General features: G+C 42.6%; 1 protein-coding gene across 1 annotated transcript in view; it reads left to right on the top strand.

Moving 5' to 3' along the window:
• LOC109223541 (probable aminotransferase TAT2) overlaps positions 15,432–16,389 on the top strand; it is an 8,779-nt gene continuing 7,821 nt past the window's right edge. Inside the window, exon 1 of the mRNA XM_019387906.1 lies at positions 15,432–15,903. The gene's annotated coding sequence lies outside the window, so the exon portion shown is untranslated. The remainder of the gene's footprint in view (positions 15,904–16,389) is intronic.

Genomic DNA, 16,389 nt, shown 5'->3' with positions numbered 1-16,389 from the left:
TGAGTTTAGATTTCATGTCTACTCTAGCTCGTCCTTGTATAAGGGCAAGATGAAGTATCTTCATGACAAATATGTTCGGGGAAAGGAATTCAAGGTTGGTGATATGGTTCTTCTTTTCAACTCCCGGTTGAGGTTATTTCCGGGCAAGCTCAAGTCAAAGTGGAGTGGGCCATTTGAAGTTGTATGTGAGACACCGTTTGGTTCTCTTGATCTAAAGAACAAGAATGGTGAAGTTTTTCGAGTCAATGGACATCGTGTCAAGCATTATTTGGGAAAGTTTGATGACAGCCACGTGGTGGCACTCATTCATTTGAAGTGATGTAATTGTAACATGCGTCGTGCTGCGACGTTAAATCAGGCGCTTCTTGGGAGGCAACCCATGTCTTTTTCTTTATCTTTAATTTTCTTTGTAGTTTAGGATTTTTGAGCTAATTGTTTGTGACATGATGCAGGGATTGTGTTGAGGCAGTGCAAAACAAAGGAAAAACACTGGTAGTCTCTGAAGTTTCTAGTGCGGACCGCGGTGCACTTTTGTGCGGTCCGTGCTGGCATGTTAATAATTTCATGCTCTCTGAAGTTTTTCACCACGGCCGCATTCATGTTTGTGCGGTCCGCGGTGGACCTTCGCGTCCGCGGTGCACTCAGAGCTATAGATCACTATTCATCCACTCTATGACTACTTTTCTGACTTCTTGGACTATTTGCACTTAATCCTCATACACTTGGTAACATTTCTTACACTTGTGATTAATTAAATTTCTTACTGTCATTTTTTTAGCTTGTTCAGTGGTTTAACTTCTTCTTTTTTTATTTAACAGTTAGATTAGAGTGGTCTAAAACTAGGGTAATACACCAAATATGCTAGATTAATGATTGAACTGAGTAGGGACAAAATAGGTGCAATAACTTGAACAAGAATGGCAAAATATGCACCCCTAGATTAGTACCTGTGAACCCTAGTTCAGCGCGGTCCGCGGTTATTTTTGCACGACCGCGCTGCCCTGACGCGGTCCGCGTTACAATGTTCTGCGGACCGCGATGCTTTTGTGATTGAAAGGTAATAGTTCCAGCGCGGCCGCATTCATGTTTGTGCGGTCCGCGCTGGCCCACCGCAGTCGCGTTGCATTTGTTGTGCGAACCGCGGTGGAAGATTTAGAGAGGTTGTATTTTGGGCCTTTGCCCAGCACGGACCGCGGTCAAGATTGTGCGGTCCGTGATGCCTCTAACGCGGCCGCGGTCAAAAATGCACGGTCCGCATTGCTAGGTTCTGCAATCTGTTTCTGCTATTGTGTACTGATACTGTCTCTGCAATTTTATGTTGATTCACTTATTTCACTGCACGTGCTTAAACTAACAATGTTAGATGCTTATTTTTGCAGACAATGGTTAAACAACGGGGAGGCAACCAGTCACAACAGCCCAGGAGAGGTGGTTCCTCCCGTAGGGGCAAAGGAAAACGAATTGCAAAACTCACTCCCCAGGCTCGGGAGAACATTAAAAAGACCCGCAAATTGATAAAGGCTGCTCATAGGGCTACATCACATTCGTCGGGGAGTGAGTATATGCCCTCCAAAGATATCTCCTCTGATACAGTCCCAACCCATATCACTAACCCCCTACACCTAGCTGACACCCTTTCACAATCTCTAACTTCCAAAAGACCAGTCACTGTAGTCTCGGATTCTTTTGACGAGTCCGCAGCTGGTAGTGAGCAATACTGCACCTCCCCCACAGCTTCATTATCTGGGGAGAGTGCAGGTCAGGATGAGGGAGGTGAACCACAGGTTAGGGGGATTGAGAGGACTAGGAAGCCGGAAGTCTGGGAGGATCGGTTTGTCAGTCAAGTGGCCTTCCATAAATTTAGGGAATGGTGGCCGTTGAGGAAATTGATACCAGAGAGAATTTTTATTGACACCGACCTTCTACCCCACAACCCGGACGTGCAGAGGCAATTTAGAACAAGATGGGTTGGGATTTCTTCATGGAGAGCTGCATAGATGCTAACGAGCACATGGTTAGGGAGTTCTACTCCAATGTGGCTCATATAGTGAAAGATACCAAGGTGACCAATGCTAGAAACAAGACCGTGCTGTTTGATGGGAGGTCGTTAAATGAATATTTGGGGTTCCGGGATGAAGACGAGTCCCTTTATTTGGCAAAGTTGGTAATGGGAGAGGAAGTCCGCCGGTGGTTGGCCCACTACTTGGCAATCCCGGGCACTGTGCCAGTGTGGTTACAAGCGGGAAAGAAGATATTCAGGAAGACATTTAATTTTGAGGCTCGAGGGTGGTTGACCTTTGTTTGCAGCGGGCTTGACCCTTCCACTCATGACCAGACGATTCCGCTTACCCGAGCAGTTCTAGTTGCATCTATCATGGCTGGGTACCCGATCAACGTGGGCAATGTGATGTCCCGTGTGATCTATGAGGTAGGGCAAGAGCACAACAGGAACTATCCTTTTCCAAATACCCTATCAATGTACTTCCGGGATCTAGAGGTGGAGAAGAGGAGGTATGATGTCAAGACAAAGCCGGTAGCTCCTTACTCTTGATAAAGCATGCAGGGTCTGTACAACCCTAAATCCAAGAACTACAAGCCACCTTCCTCTGCCCCAACTGGCCAGTCTGAGGAGCCAGTTGCGGTAGAACCTTCTGCCGAGCCTTCTACCACACCTGCTGCCACAGTTGCGGATTTGCCTCCAGGACCTTCTTCTTCACCTGGTCTCAGTACTTCAGTAGGTCCAAGCGTGCCATCTTCAAAGACTCATCCATTCACCGCCCATCAGCTGAGTCAGTCTTTGGCTAGCCTGAACAACTGGATGTCAGCTGCGACATCTAAGTTGTCCACTTTGTCCACCACTATTCAGGCCCAGGCAGCACCTCAGCCAGCTCAGATTCCTCAGTCCATTGAGGACACCTTGAAGAAGCTCCTGGAGAACCAGGAAAATATTCTGAAGACTTAGGCTACCTTATCTACAGCAGTGGAGTCGCATGGCAAGGCTTTGAAGGAGCTTGCCAAGGAGCACAGGAAGATGTGGAGATCACGGGCTTCCAAAGAGTCTGTGAAGGAGCTGCGGAGAGATGTGGACAAGCTATTGGCAGATCAGATGCCTTTAGACTTGTTATTTGGGGATCCAGCCCCCCCCTCCCCCCCCAGCAGCAGCACCAGAGCCACAGCCAGAGAAGGAGCAGGTACCTAGGCAGCCTAGGAAGAAGAGGAAGCTCCCTAGCACAGCAGATGCGCTTATTGAGGTGGCAGTCCCACAAGAGGCCTCTTCCACTTTGCCTCAGCATGAACCTATCATACAGCCAGTCCAGGAGCAGGTTCCAGTCCCAGCAGTTGAGCAGCAGCGGACCGGGAGCCAGTCTGAGGCTCCCGAGCATACGGAGGACTTGGGGACCACAGATGACCCAATACAGACGGACCTGGCTTAGGGAGCCCCTATATCATTTGCTATGACTCTTTTTGTTTGATGATTATTTTGATAGTTGGCATTGGGGACAATGCCAGCTCTTATTCGTGGGGGTGTGCCCTACATTTTTGATTGAATCTGGATGATTGTACATATTTGACTCTATCTCTTTTTATTCCTTTTAGTTGATTTTCTATTTGGTATGTACATAACTTTACATTCAGTACTTTTTATTTTCTATTTTGGTTTGTATATAAAGCTAAGTTACAATCTTGTATATATTCATCCCTCGTTTGTATATTCTAACCCCCTATTGTAAATATTCATTCTATTTTCGTTTTTCGCAAAAAAAATTCATTTTTAGCTTTATAGTTAGGCTCGTAGCCTTTTGTTTTGTTTTCGACGCTTCCAATAAGACCTTGGTTTTCTTAAGGCCATGGTTCTTTCCAAGGGTGGAATATTGTGTGAACTGGGTGGCTCTTTCCGATGATGGATGGAGTGACTACCTTCTTAAGGGTTTGAATCCTTTTCTTTGATTTTTCTTTTGTTTTTGGTAGTTGTAGTTAAGGGTACCTCAAGCAAAGCTTCACTTGGGCCTAGCACATTTGCCTTTGATCCCATGGTCAAAGACATAATGTTGTGTTTAGGATGGTGAAAGTCGTGGCCTTGAGACTCTTGCGTTGACCAAACAATCATCGTGTGGTCTTTTCGGACCATTGTGTGCTTGAATCGTAACTAAGGTCGTTGTGGGCCCTCAACTCAATGTTTTAGCAATCCCTTAGCGTGTGTGGTGAGGAATCTAATTGTGAGTCCAAGTCCCGAGCCAATGGTCTAGAACTTGCCCTGAATGTTTGTTGAGGCGAAATCCTAGGTGGAATTTGACTTGAGAAGTGATTATAGGCTCTCCTTGATCCGAATGTTTAGTTGAACAATTCCATAGCCTACCAAAAAGATGATCCCTAGTTAACCCTTTCGAGCCTTAAACCTTTTCTTTCAAGAGCCAATGCTACAAGCCTATGCCCATTCTAAATGATTACCCTCTCTTGGCACCCAAATCTTCCCTTGAGTAATGGCAAATGTCTAAGTTTGGGGGGAGAGACAAGAAAGGAAACAAAGTGGTAGAAAGGTACAAAAGCAAAAGAAAAAGGAAGGCAATGAAAAAGCAAGAAAAGAAAAGGACAAAAAGCAAGTTCAAAGTGAACAAGAATAAAAAGGGAGTCAAAAAGGAAACAAAAGTAAAAAGAAGAAGGTGTGGAAAAAGTAGAAAAGGAGAAATGTTTTGAATTGCATAAGAAAGAGTGACAATGTGTCTCTATAACCCCTTGTAAAGAAGTGAAATACTCAAAAGAGTCAAAAGAGTTGTGCCATAGTGAATCAAAAGAAGTGCTTAAGGGAAGATTGAACCTATTTGAATAAAAACATGTCCTACCCTTACCCAAAAGCCTTCATAATGACTCCACAAAAGCCCTATATGATCTTGAGTCGAAGGAAACCTACATTAGTGGATACTTACATAAGGGGCAAGCATATGGTACCTAAAGTCGGACTTGTGACCTTCTTCTTGAGAGAGATGAATGAAACTCCATCAACCTCGATTTGTGTGTTAATACTCTAAAAGGTGAGGTTCGCTTAGGGAGAGTTGAGGACGTGTGAGTTTGGGTTCCACAATGACCAAAGTAATTGAGATAAGCTCTTTGATGAAATGTGTCAACTCTTGATGCTCTTGTGTCACACTGGATCCATGGTTCTTTTCAAAAGTTAAATGTGTTAATGACGCATTCGTATTGAGGCCAATTGTTAGTCCCAATTGATGCTTGTTGAGGTTGCCTTAGGATGGCCGGAATTATGTGGATTTTCCTTTAAGGGGTGGGTCTTATTAAGTTTGCTTGAGGACAAGCAAAGGCTTAAGTTTGGGGAGTTGATAAGTTAGGATTTTAACGTGTTTTATACCCCTACTTGCCTACGCTTTTGTTATACAATTGCTACAAAATAGTCCCAAAATGCTCACAAGTTGTACTTGATTGCAGGTTTGATCGACAAAGCAACAAAAGTCAAATATCGGCTCAGAAAGGAGTGAAACCTGCTCAAGTGTCAAAGACCAAGGAAGTTGAGGAAAAGAGGCCCTAGTGCGGACCGCGCAACTGTGAATGCGGCCGCACTAGGAGGTTCAGAGAATGGCAATATTCAAAGGGAGGCTACGCGGCCGCGTTCATTTTTACGCAGTCCGCGGTCAGGCTCCGCGGCCGTGCTACACTTTTACGCGGTCCGCGGAGCAGAGATTCAGAGAGCCTAATTTTGACCCCTTCCAAGCAATGCGGTCCGCGCTCATTTCTGTGCGGCCGCGCTAACTTTCACCGCGACCGCGCTACATATTTACGCGGTCCGCGGTCCTCAACTTCAGAGAAGCAGAAACAAAGAGTTCAAGAGCCGGTGCGGCCGCGGTCATGTTTGCGCGGTCCGCGCTGACCCCGCAGGGGTATTTTCGTCTAATTTTTCCAGCCCAGTATAAATAGACCCTTTTTCCATTTTTAGGTTAAGTTTTTTTTTCTGACGCTGTGGAGCTCGTGAGAACGCCTAGTTTAGCCATTTTTGGCATTTTTACTCTTCAATAATGTATTTTCCTCTTAGCAATCAATTTCTATGTTTACTTCTTCATCTATTTCTTTAATTTTTGCATCTAGCATGAGTAGCTAAACTCACTAGCTAGGGTTGTGGCTCAACCCTAGTGTGGGTAATTGATGGGTGTTGCCATCTAGGGTTAGATTGATATTGGGTGTTTGCTATTTGGGTTAATTTTAGGTTTTTATTAAGGATTGGTGGTTGCAAACACTGATTCTAGCTTGGTGCGTTTAAACTCTTCTTGAGAAAGAGAGTCTATGACCCCAAAATTGACCCAACAAGGAATTGGGATGGACCCATGAGAAATGGTAGTCCCAATTAACGGGTTAAACCTCGAGAGAGTAATCACCCTACTTGAACCCTAGTTGCTTGGTCTAATTGGCCTACCCAATTGTCTCGAGAGAGTCAATTGGGAAAAATCGCTCTCTCTACCGAGAGGTGTGAGAGTGGGTACAATTGTGCAACGATTATAGCATAAGCCCCAAATATGTCAATCTACCCTTAGTAGCATCTACCCGTTAATTAGCCACCTAGGTAATGTCACGACCCTAGTGCCTTTCTCTATATTAATTACAACTTAGCAATATTCCCGTAGCATAAAATCATTAGTCTTATAATAGTAGATATAAAAATCAAAACCAAAGATGTTTGAAGTGATATTATAAGCACAACCGCAATTCTAAACTAAACAGACAATACAACTCCATTACTAGCTCTCTGTGGAAATTCGATCCCGAACCACTATTCGGGTAAAAGCTGTTGCGACCCGCTCTTCCTGCCTTAGTGTAGTGTTGAGTCGGCAGCGATCACATGTCGAAACCTGGCGCTGGGTTCTCCGACCTCGACAGGGATAAGGGCCTCGGAGCCATATACTAAAGAGAACGGGGTAGCCCCAGTGCTAGACTTCGATGTTGTTCGATATGCCCAAAGAACCTCGGGTTGGACTTCTCTCCATTTCCCTTTTACATCGTCCAACCTTTTCTTCAAATTTTGAATGATAGTTTTATTTGTTGACTCGGCCTGTCCATTTCCATTTGGGTGGTATGGCGTTGATAAGATCCTCTTTATTTTGTGTGCTTCGAGGAACTCCGTTACCTTGCTGCCGATGAATTGTTTTCCATTGTCACATACAATCTCGGCAGGTATCCCGAACCGGCATATGATGTGGTCCAAGATGAAGTCAATAACTTCTTTTTCTCTAACCTTTTCGAAGGCCTGTGCTTTCACCCATTTAGAAATATAATCAGTCATAAACATAATAAATTTAGCTTTACCTGGGGCCGTTGGTAGAGGTCCGACTATGTCCATTCCCCATTTCATGAAAGGCCACGGGGATAGGACCGAGTGGAGTTGTTCTACGGGATGGTGGATCATTGGTGCAAACCGTTGACATTTGTCACATTTTTTGACAAATTCCTTAGTATCTTTTTCCGTGCTGTCCCAGTAATATCCTGCCCTAATGATTTTGTGAACCAAAGACTCGGCGCCTGAGTGATTCCCACAAGTACCTTCGTGGATTTCTCATAGAACGTAATTGGTGTCCCCCGGCTCCAAACACACCGCTAATGGTCCATCGAACGTCCTCTTGTACAATGTTCCATATCCATCTAATGCGAACCTAGCAGCCTTGGTCCATAGGGCCCTCGATTCTTTATGGTCCGAGGGAAGTTTTCCATTTTTCAAATAATTGATATACTTGTTCCTACAGTCCCACGTCAAACTTGTTGAATTTATTTCGGCATGACCCTCTTCAACCACAGACCTCGATAACTGAATGACAGTCCCCGGGACGATGTCATCTTCTTCGATCGAGGATCCCAGATTAGCAAGTGCATCGGCCTCGCTATTTTGTTCTCGAGGCACATGATCCAGAGTCCACTCCTTGAAGCAGTGCAAAGTTACCTGTAGCTTATCCAAGTACCGTTGCATTCTATCTTCTCGAACTTCAAAACTTTTGTTTACTTGGTTCACTACCAACAGTGAATCGCACTTGGCTTCAATGACTTCTGCTCCCAAGCCTTTAGCTAGTTCGAGACCTGCAATCATGGCCTCATACTCGGACTCATTATTAGTTAACCTAGAAGTTTTGATAGATTGTCTAATGGTACTGCCCGTAGGGCTTTAAGACAATGCCAAGCCCGGACCCTTTCACATTCGAGGCACCGTCTGTGAAAAAGGTCCACACCCCTGATGATGTACCCAAACTTAGTAGAAGTTCTTTCTCTACTTCGGGTACGAGGGTCGGTGTAAAATCGGTCACAAAGTCAGCTAGGATGTGAGACTTGATGGCCTTTCGGGGTTGATACTCGATATCGTACCCGCTAAGTTCGACGGCCCATTTGGCCAATCGGCCCGATAGCTCGGGCTTATGCAAAACATTTCGAAGGGGGTAAGTGGTTAATACACATATAGGATGCCATTGAAAATATGGTTTTAGCTTTCTAGATGCGCTTATCAATGCAAGTGCTAATTTTTCCAAGTGAGGGTATCTAGTTTCAGGGTCTCCTAAAGTCCGACTTACATAATAAACAGGGAATTGCGTACCTTGCTCTTCTCGAACTAGTACACCCCTTACCGCTATCTCGGACACCGCCAAGTATAGGTAAAGTTTTTCATCTACCTTTGGGGTGTGAAGCAAAGGCGGGCTCGATAGATACTGCTTCAATTCTTCTAAGGCTTGCTGACATTCCGGGGTCCACGCGAAATCTTTCTTCTTTTTAAGCAAGGAAAAGATCCGGTGACTTCGATTTGATGACCTCGAAATGAATCGACCCAGGGTAGCTATTCGTCCCGTTAGCCTTTGCACGACCTTCACACTATCCACAATCATGATATCCTCGATAGCCTTGATCTTGTCGGGGTTAATTTCGATACCCCGATTCGACACCATGAAGCCGAGGAACTTACCCGAGCCAACTCCGAAGGCACATTTCTCAGGGTTAAGCTTCATGTTGTACTTTCTCAAAATTTTGAACGTTTCCTGTAAATGATTCAAATGGTCCTCTGCGCGCAGGGACTTAACCAACATATCATCAATGTAAACTTTCATTGTTTTACCTATTTGTTCTTCGAACATTTTGTTGACTAGGCGTTGATATGTAGCTCCCGCATTTTTTAGCCCGAAAGGCATTACGTTGTAATAATAAGTTCCAAATTTAGTAATAAACGAAGTCTTTTCCTCGTCCTCCGGGTTCATTTGAATCTGATTGTAACCGGAGTAGGCATCGAGAAAAGTTAGGATCTCATGGCCGGCCGTGGCATAGATCATACGATAGATGTTGGGCAGTAGGAAAGAGTCTTTTGGGCATGCTTTGTTCAACTCCTTATAGTCTACATACATTCTAAAGTTTATTTCCCTTTTTAGGAACTACTACTACATTGGCTAACCATTCGGGGTACTTTACCTCCCGAATAGACCCTATTTTAAGAAGTTTGGTTACCTCGTCCTTTATGAACGCATGTTTCACCTCGGACTGGGGCCTCCTTTTTTTCTTTACTGGTTTGAACCTGGGGGCGATGCTTAGCGAATGTGTGGTGATTTCCGGTGGAATCCCTATCATATCTAAATGGGACCAAGCAAAGCAATCCATATTATCAATAAGAAATTGAATGAGTTTTTTCCCGAGTTCGGGGGTTAATCCCGTTCCCAGGTATACCTTTCTTTCGGGCAAGTATTCGATCAGTATGACCTGCTCCAGTTCCTCGATAGTTGATTTGGTTGCATCGTACTCTTCGGGAACGATGAAGGTTCGAGGAGTAAGGAAGTCCTCATCTTCGTCCTCGATTACATATTGCTCCAATTCCGTCGAGGCTGGGGGCAGTGATTGCTATTTAGCCGCTTGCTTACCTTTGGTGCTCGACTTTTCCGAGGTCGAAGGCTTTGGTATCGGCACCACTTCCTCGACTGCAAACATCTCCTTTGCAGCATGTTGCTCTTCGTAGACTGTTTTCACTCCCTCTTCTGTTGGGAACTTCATCATCTGGTGAAGAGTTGAAGGCACAGCCCTCGTGTTGTGTATTCATGGTCTCCCGAGGAGTGCATTATACCTCATGTCGCCTTTGATGACATGGAATTTTGTGTCATGTATGGTTCCGGCTACGTTTATTGGTAGGATTATCTCCCCCTTTGTTGTTTCGCTTGCCATATTGAAGCTATTTAGGACCCGAGACGCAGGTACGATCTGATCTTGTAGGTCGAGTTGTTCCACGACCCTCAATCTGATTATGTTTGCCGAGCTACCTGGATCTACTAGAACACGTTTAACTTGAATTTTATTTAAAAGAATAGAGATTACCAGGGCGTCATTGTGCTGTTGGTATACGCCTTGTGCTTCCTCGTCACAAAATGATAGAACGTCCTCGGGCACATAGCTCCGAGTCCGTTTTTCTCTAGTGATCGATACCTTGGTGCGTTTGAACACAAGTCCTTGCGGGACGTTGACACTGCCGACGATCATGTGGATTACATATCGTGGTTCTTCCTACTCATTTTTTCTTGCATCTCTCTCTATGAAGTGGTTCTTGGCTCAATCACTTAGAAATTCTCGAAGATGACCCTCGTTGAACAACCGAGCCACTTCTTCCCTTAGCTGCCTGCAATCTTCTGTTCTATGACCATGTGTGCCATGATACTTGCACATCAAGTTTGGGTTCCTTTGAGAAGGATCGGTTTGTATAGGCCTGGGCCACTTGGTGTCTTTGATTCTTCCAATAGCTGACACAATCCCCGATGCGTCTACGCTGAAATTATACTCTGATAATCGAGGTGCCTCCGTGGGACCGGTATGTTTATCGAACCCGCTCTTTCTCATCAGTCCCCGAGAGATTTGTCCTCGATCGTTTCTTCAATCATTCCGAGGAGCATTACGACCCGAACCGTTATTTCTCCGATCGATATATGGTTGATGCCGTTCTTTGTTTGACCTCGATTCCCTATCTGTATCCCTCGGGGGCCTAGCTGCCAATCTGTTAGGATGAATTGAACCCGAGGGGGCTCCCAACTGGTCGTCCTCGACCCTAATCTTCGATTGATAACGGTTATGCACATCGTACCACGTCACGACTGGATACTCGATCAGATTCTGCTTTAGCTGCCGAGACACAATTGAACTCCTTTCATTCAAGCAATGCATAAGCTTGTACTGCCCAATCATCCGAGACTGGTGGTAACCCATTCGCTCCATCTGGAACCTGGACACAAACTCCCTCAACATCTCGTTGTTTCTTTATTTTATCTTGAAGACGTCCGATTTCCTCGTGTCCACCTTTATGGCCCTGGCGTGTGCTTTCACAAAGGCGTCTGCTAACATAGCAAATGAATCAATAGACTTAGGAGGTAAGTTGTGATACATAATCATATCTACTTTCGACAATGTTTCTCCAAACTTTTTCAACAACACAGACTCGATCTCATCATCATTAAGGTCGTTTCCTTTAATCCCACAAGTGTATGAAGTAATATGCTCGTTAGGGTCGGTTGTCCCGTTATATTTGGGTATATCGGGCATGCAGAACTTTTTTGGGATGGGCATCGGAGCTGCGCTCTGAGGGAATGGTTTTTGTATGAATGTTTTTGCATCTAAACCTTTCAAAACTTGAGGTGCCCCTGGTATCTGGTCACACGGGAGTTATAAGTCTCCACCTTCTTATCATTGTCCTCAATCTTCGTTTCCCCAGACTCGATCCTCTTGGTGAGCTCTTCGAGCATCCTCATAATGGCGAGGTCAGTCCCCAAGTCATTTACATTCGACCTTTCGGGCGCTGGTTCAGCTCGTCGAGCGTTTTCTGGTTCAGCTATACTCGGAGTTTTATTCTGACTTTGAAGTTGAGCGATGGCGATCTGCTGAGCTTGCAGCATCTTGAATATCACTTGGAGGCTGACTCCCTCATCTCCTATACCTGGTATTCCTTGGCCCCCAGATTGGGCTTCTCGTACACTCCCTCCGGGGTCTGCGCCTAGATCTGCATTTAAAGCAATATGCGAACAAAGGTCAACTGGTTCCAGATTTGGCACTTCCCCAGGTTTTATTGGTGGTACACCGACCCCTGCATTGTTGTTTTCCCATGAAATCCAAGACCTTCGTTGTCATGAACAAGTGTATTTTGCGAGTTTGACATGTTTAATCCTGAGAATCAGAAAATCTTGACAAGAAAAAAGTGTAAAAATAACGTGTGTAACGAGAATCAGTAAAGAAATAATCACTATTATCTTTAGCCCCACGGTGGGCGCCAAACTGTTTACCTCGAAAATACGAGTAAGAATTAAATTTGATTTGTGATTTTAAAGGTATGTGATTTAGTTCAATACCAATTAGTAATCAATAAATATAAAGTAGAAATGAAGGAAATAAGTGAATTAAACCAATGTTACTCAGCAGTGGTGACCTCGAGATGAACTAAAAGTAAATAAAGAACAATAAATGTAAGGGACACTTCTGACGAGCAGTAAGAGAGAAAAGTAGGATAGTATATTCTTTTGCCAATGATTAGATTATGTTACAAATGATTGGGGTCCCCTTATATAATAAGGGAACCTTAAATAAGGTACATTCCTATTTACAATAAGGAATATTATCGGCACAACTGTCTAAACGCTTAGTACGGAATCGTACAATCCTATTCCGGGATTTGCGCCATGATCTTGGGGACGTGGCAGGAATCTAGCTTATTATGTTACAAATCCATAATGGTACAACTTCGGGATCGAGCATACTTAACTTCGGTATTCCTCGCACTCCTATCTTCGGGCGTTGCATTTCGTCCTCGAGCTCGGGTCTAGTCTGTCGACCTCGAACTCGAGCTTACTTGAACTCGGACCTAAGACGATCCCTCGAGCCTGGGAAATCGGGCATGCCTGATTTCGACCGTATACACACATGTTAAAAGCAAGAAAGTAACACGTGGCTAATTTATTAGCTTGTTTGGACAACTTGAATTTATTCCACCGCAAACTATATCTAATATACTACTATAGGGTCTTCCGCTACTTTTGTTGTTATTTCTCTCATCTGTTATTACGCCAAGCTTCTCCAAAGTCAAAAATACTTTTTTTAATATAAAAAAGTGCTTTACTTTTGAGTGTTTGGCCATACTTTTAGAAAAAAAGTATTTTTGAGTAGAAACAAAAGCAGTTGTAGAGAAGCAGAAAAAAGTAGTTACTCCCCAAAAGTATTTTTTTGAAAAGCACTTTTGAGAAAATACACTTGAAAATACTTTTTAAAAGCTTGGCCACACGACTTGTTGTTCAGAAGTGATATTCCAGTTAATTAGTCAAACACAAACTGCTTCTCACCAGAAGTATACCTAATATATTATTCCACCGTAAATTATACCAACTCTCATTCCAAGATGCCATGCCAACAAAGATAGTAAAATATTAAACTAAGATAAAAATAAAAAATAAAAACTTGAGTAGACAAAAAGTAAAAATCTAATCTAGTAGAATAGTTAATTTCTAAGTCCTTGGCAACGGGGCCAAAAACTTGTTGCTCCCAAACGCACACGCAAGTATACGTGGTCGTACAAGTAATATAGGATTGTAATTCCAGATATCGTACTCACATGGACTTGTGATTAACTATCAACTAAATTAAACTAAACAATTAATCTATTCAAGCGAATCCTAACGTATGAAAATTTAACTCAAACTAATCTAGAGTAACAAATTAAAAGATTAAAGAAAACAACGACAAACTTAAACACGAATTCAATGTGAGTGAATATTCTAGAGTTATGGGTTAGCTAACAATCCCGTTGAGTTTTTCACTTAAATCGTCTAATTAAATTATCTGGTTTATTGGTTGACAGGGTTAATATTGCTCGTAGCCTTCTCCTGAAGTACTACTCGCCTATTCAAGCTAATCTAACCCCTATATCCTATGGAATTAGAATTAACAAGAACGCATTAATGATTCCTGTATAGTAACCAAGCAAGGCGATTAGGTATATTCCTATCCTAACCGCAAATCCGTCCCCTATCCCCCCCCCCCCCTCCCCCAGAGTTAAGATCTTGCTCTACTCAATCTTATATGCAATCTAGAATTCCCTCTTCCGAGTTCAATCCTAGATTCATAAATAGTATTCAATTGGTGATCAAGTAATCAAATAATTAAGCGCAAGATTGAATAAATAAACTAATATGATAAAATAATAAGAACAATTCAAGCTTCAAACTACAATGTTCATGCATCACCCAAAATTCTCTAGAACAAATAAACAATGAGATTAAAGGAAGAGAAGAGAAGAAAAACTAGTTAGAAGCCTCCTCCAAGCGTGATGTTCTTCCTCCGGTCGCAAAACTCCTTCAAAGTGTGTTAGATGTCCTCCAAATTAGGTTTAGACTTGCTTTTATATGAGTTGGGGGGTCTTGGGCCAAAAATAACCTTGTTCCGAGCAAACTTGGATAAGATCCCGTCACCAACGTCCAGGGTAGCGTGGGGCGTTGGCCCTGGCGCTGGTTATTTCACCTTTCTGCCTGGGGCGCAACAGGTGGCGTGGGGCGATGCTTGTGGCGCCGAAAATAGAATTTTCTTTTTTTCGTCCGTTTTGGCTCTAATCTTGCACCTTTCGCCCCCAATTGCTCCCAGATCATTCCTACACATAAAAACACCTCGAATTAATATAAATCAACATATTTTACATCCTAAATCCACGAAACAAGAGTAAAACATGAGGCGATATACACATAAATATATATATACTTTAAGCTAAATATCAAACAATTGTATAGTATTGGCAAACAATTGTATAGTATTGGTCAAGTCTGCATGTTCATAAATGTAACGTTTGGATAGCTCTGTGAAGATACAATATGGAAATTATAGTAAAAGATTTGGATATTGGGACCAAAAAAAATAATGAGACTTTTTTGAGCTTGACTCAAACGAGTTCTAATATCTAACACATGCATGGGGACGCGGGCAGGAATAGAGTTAGAAGGTTATGTATGAATTTGGCAAACTCACTAGTTGGTCCAAATTTTATATTTGTATAAATAGTTAGTAACAGTCGCTATCTTAATATTGAGAATCCGTAAAGTTTAAATTCTGACTCCACCGTTAAATGTGAGAGACGTTCAGGAATTCTTTCATTTCTAGATCAAAATTCGAAACTTCTTTTATGAATAAAGAGATCACATCCATTCCACTATAACGCGCTAATTTTTTTAAAACTCGTTTTTGGCTATCTTTCTTCTAATTAAGTTTGTCAACTTCTAATTTTTCAACTCATTTTGCTATCTTCCTCCTCATCTACTAACAGGCAGAGACGTCTTCATGTAAGACTTCTTATCCTCATCTACTGCTGACTCACATTGCTATATATCCTTCTAACCCTATGCGTCTATTATCCAAAAACATGAAAGATTTAATCAGAATTTTATTGCTATTATAGTTATTTTGTATACATAAATTTCGTTTCGCATCAAAAGTTCGGATTCAGATGAACCCAATGCCTCAAAGCTCCATCTGACTTGGACTTAGACATTAAAAAAAGATATTCCAGTACACTAAGCTCCCGTTATGCACGGATTCGGGGAAGGCCAGATCAAAAGAGTCTATTATACATAGCCCCCGGCGCGAGTGTCACGTACGGTTCCTTTGAGAAGGGTGTGATACCACCACCTATCAGGCCCGACGAGCGGTCCACGGAGCTGCATCCCTACTCACCTGGTCTATGCACATCGCTCTCTCCAGGAGGTTGGCCGCCTATCCTAGATCTTCCCATTTCCAAGAAGATCCCGGGCTGGTTTCGGAAAAGGCCGGACCACAAGGGTCTATTGGACTTAAACACCCCATCATATATATATATATATATATATGCTAAGGTTGCTACAATTGCATTTCTCGACAAAGTTCCCTCTACTTCTACTACAGGTATGTTTTCTACTTTTTAGTTTTAATTACCATCTGGAAAATAACTACTCCCCAGAAAAAAAATACTAACATAATACCTACTATAGAGTTTAGTCTTAGTTTTACTTTATATTAAAAGGAAAAACGTTTTAATTACGGTAGACGTTTATTATGTTGGAATTATATGAAAAGATAATTTTTAGCTTTGAAAAAAGGTATAATTATTATGTTAAATGTTCATTTACTTTTTAAATAATATAATCCTCAACAATATTGATGAATAAATGATAATAACACGGTTAAAACTGCTTTCTTTCAACGATTAGATTTGATACACATAATTGTTGAATTGTTAAAAAGAAATCTAATTGAATATAGAAGCCTATTTCGAGGTCTTATAAAGACACAAACAAGACAGGAAAGCAAACTAACCTAGGAAAATAACTAAGGAAAAAATAGAAGAATTAACCAAATAGCCGCCCTCCTAGCCGTTTATATATATATATA

Source organism: Nicotiana attenuata, chromosome 3 (assembly GCF_001879085.1).
Source record: "Nicotiana attenuata strain UT chromosome 3, NIATTr2, whole genome shotgun sequence".
Taxonomy (NCBI): Eukaryota; Viridiplantae; Streptophyta; class Magnoliopsida; order Solanales; family Solanaceae; genus Nicotiana; species Nicotiana attenuata.
This window is presented reverse-complemented; position numbering and strand designations above follow the sequence as displayed.